The following is a 3,835-nucleotide window of genomic DNA, read 5'->3' as shown; positions in this document are numbered from 1 at the left end:
GTGCAGCGAGTTAGTGCTGATTGCTCCACCACATGTGGATGACAATGACAGGACCAAAACAACCACCACGTGCAAATGACAGCGACAGTACACAGGTGAACTGCAGGAAGGAGTCGGAGAAGGTACCAGTCATGACACTGGATCTTTCTCTCTGTCTGCCCATTGGACTGTGGATGGTAACCAGATGAGAGACTCACGATCACACATAGAAGGGTGTAGAAGCCTTTCCACACTCTCGAGATGAACTGCAGGCCCCTGTCCGACACAATATCAACTGGGATGCCGAAGTATCGGAACACATGCTGGAATAGGAGCCCTGCTCCATGGCAGTAGATAAGTTCCTGAGGGGAATCAGATGACAGGATTTAGAGAAGCAATCTACGATGACTAATATTCAGGTATTACCAGAGGATGGCGGTAGATCTATGATGAAGTCTACTCCTAGGTGTGACCAGTGGCATTGAGGAACGGGCAGCAGGTGAAGTTTGCCAGATGGCAAATGACGAGGGCTCTTAGAGATGGCACATTCCCTGCATCCTTGCATGAACCTCTTCACCTCTTGAGCCATGCTTGAACTTTGAACAGTGAGAGAGTTACATTGGCCCCTGGGTAGCCAGTGCCCAGAGAGGAGTCGGAGTCGGAGTCGGGAGAGTGCATCTGCTCAGGTGTTCTTGGAACCGGGTCGATAGGAGATGGGGAAATTGAAAATCATGAAGAAGAGGGCCCATCTGGCTTGTATTGGAGTGAGTCGCTTAGCCTCATGGAGGTATTGGAGATTATGATCTGTGAACACAGTGAATGGATGTTGTGATTCCTCCAACAAATGCCTCCATTTCTCTAAGGTGAGCTTGATGGCAAGTAACTCCCTGTTACCGATGTCATAATTCCTCTTTGCCAGGAAGAGTTATCTGGAGAAGAAGGCACATGGAAGGAGTGTGGAAGGAATCCCCATGCTGCTGAGACAGCACCTCCTCAACACCAGTGGTGGAAGCATCAACCTCATCCACAAAAGGCCTTGTGGGATCTGGATGTGTGAGGAGCGGTGCGGTGGTAAATTACTCCTTGAGCTTCTAAAAGGCATGAATGGCAGCTGGTGACCAGGACAGAGACTTGGGTCAACCTTTGAGGAGACTGGTGAGTGGATGCACAATAGAGCTGAAGTTATTGATGAAGTGGCAGTAGAAGTTGGTATATCCCAAGAAACGTTGGAGTTATTTGATGGTTGTGGGAGTGGGCGAGTTACGGATGGTGTCAACCTTCCCCTCGTCCATCTGGATACCATTCTTGCTGATATGATAACCAAGGAACTGCACTGAGGACTGATGGAAGGAACATTTCTCGGCTTTGAGGAAGAGGTTGAACTCTCTCAGGCATTGCAGTATCTCCACTATGTGCTAGCAATATTCAGCCATACACCAAGATGTCATCAATGTAGACAAACACAAACTTGTGGAGGAAGTCCCGGAACACCTCATGCATAAAGTCCTGGAACACAACACAGGGGGCGTTGACCAGGCCATACGGCATAACCCGATATTCATAGTGGCCTGTAGGCAGGGGCGCATTAACGCACAGAGTTTAACGGGCTGAAGCCCAGGGGTCTACACTTGGAAGGGGCCTACTGGCTGCAGGTAAATTATATTTTTCCAATAATTATTAGTATATATGGGAGTTTGCAGCAGTGACAACAGCATTCTGTAAACAAACTCACACTCATTTTCAGCGACGCCCTGCTTGTAGTATATGTAGTGAATGGTTTAGTATAGGTTTCCCCCACACATTTGCATATTCATTTATATTTATATTTAAGCAGAAGAGTGCTGTAAATGTTAACTAGCATGCCAACAAGAAAAATTCGAAATTCAACATAAATAAGCTAAAAAAATGGAAGCTAATTCACGAGTTCACACTTACATATAATAAACTGAGTAAAGGTTATGTGTATTTGGCGTGCTGTCCGGGGAGAGGGCTCAGAGCTCGGTAATCACTCTCGAGCCCGGGGTACTCCCCCTGTCTGGGAAGAGGGGTGCGAGCTCGGTTTTTTAGCCCGGACCCAGAGCGCTCCCCCGAGTGCTCCTCCCCGTGCTGGGGTAGGAACGGGCTGAAGGTGAGGAGTCGGGGTGGTGGAGGGATGCTGAAAGACTAGAGAAAATTAAGGTAAGGCTGCTTTGATTATTTATAGGGGTTCTCTCTTGTGCTTTTTGGATAGATGGTGTAATTACTGATGATGGACTGGCCGTGTTAATTATCTGCGCGTGCTCCTCCCGAAATTTGTTAATAAAACATCACTTCACGAGTTCACACTTACATGTAATAAACTGAGTAAAGGTTATGCGTATTTGGCGTGCTGTCCGGGGAGATGGCTCAGAGCTCAGTTTTTTAGCCCGGACCCAGAGCGCTCCCCCAAAGATGCAATTTAGTACGGGACAGCAGCCAGAGAGGAGCGTTGATAACCACCAAAAATTTGCAAAACTTAAGATTGGTGGGGTGCTGGACCTAGCATGTAGTGGCGGCACTTCTGAGGCTTTAGAAGAGAGAACTAGAGGCTTCTGCAGAAGCAGGCTCTGCTGCGGCATCTGAAAATAAAAAAACTCCTGTTGGAATGGGAACTGCTACGGCATCTGAAAAGAGAAAATGGCTTCTGCGGAAGCGGGCGCTGCTGCTGCATCTGAAAATAAAAACTCCTGTGGGAATGGGAACTGCTACGGCATCTGAAAAGAGAAAATGGCTTCTGCGGAAGCGGGCGCTGCTGCTGCATCTGAAAATAAAAACTCCTGTGGAAATGGGAACTGCTACGGCAAATATGAAAAGAGAAAATGGCTTCTGCGGAAGCGAGCACTGCTGTGGAAGTGTAAAATACAGACAAAGGCTCATGCAGGAGCGGGAACTGCTGCGGCATCTGAAAAAAGAAAAAAGAAAGAGAGTGTGGCTTCTGCGGAAGCGGGCACTGCTGCGGCAGTGGGAGAGAGAGACAAAGGCTCCTGCGGGAGCAGACACTGCTGCAGCAGTGGGAGAGAGAGATAAAGGCTCCTGCGGGAGCAGACACTGCTGCGGCAGTAGAGAAATACAGAAAAGGCTCCTGCGGGAGCAGACACTGCTGCGGCAGTAGAGAAATACAGAAAAAGCTCCTGCGGGAGCGGACACTGCTGTGGCAGTAGAGAAATACAGAAAATTCTCCAGCGGGAGCGGTCACTGCTGTGGCAGTAGGGAAATACAGAAAAGGCTCCTGCGGGAGCAGAGACTGCTGCGGCAGTAGAGAAATACAGAAAAGGCTCCTGCGGGAGCAGACACTGCTGCGGCAGTAGAGAAATACAGAAAAAGCTCCTGCGGGAGCGGACACTGCTGTGGCAGTGGGGAAATACAGATAAAAGCTCCTGCGGGAGCACACACTGCTGCGGCAGTGGATAAATACAGATAAAGGCTCCTGCGGGAGCAGACACTGCTGCGGCAGTGGGGAAATACAGATAAAGGCTCCTGCGGGAGCAGACACTGCTGCAGCAGTGGAGAAATACAGATAAAGTCTCCTGTGGGAGCAGACACTGTTGCGCCAGTGGGGAAATACAGATAAAGGCTCCTGCGGGAGCACTGCTGCGGCAGTGTGGGAATTAGGTAAGGCTCCTGCGGGAGTGGGGTGCTGTTGGGATGGCTGGAGTGGGGATGGGCCGTTATAGATAGATTAGGTGGTGTTAAAGGGGGTTAGCTATGGTGGGTCAGGAGTTCGAGTGAACAGGGATGGACTGGCGTTAAAGGGGTCGGCTGATGAGGGTTCGGTGAGATTCTTTGATATGGAAGCGGTCTGACCGCACGTAGGTCTTGAAGGCCTCTGGCTTCTGAA

Source organism: Sinocyclocheilus rhinocerous, unplaced genomic scaffold, assembly GCF_001515625.1.
Source record: "Sinocyclocheilus rhinocerous isolate Xijiao unplaced genomic scaffold, SAMN03320098_v1.1 scaffold969, whole genome shotgun sequence".
NCBI classification, from domain to species: domain Eukaryota; kingdom Metazoa; phylum Chordata; class Actinopteri; order Cypriniformes; family Cyprinidae; genus Sinocyclocheilus; species Sinocyclocheilus rhinocerous.
This window is presented reverse-complemented; position numbering follows the sequence as displayed.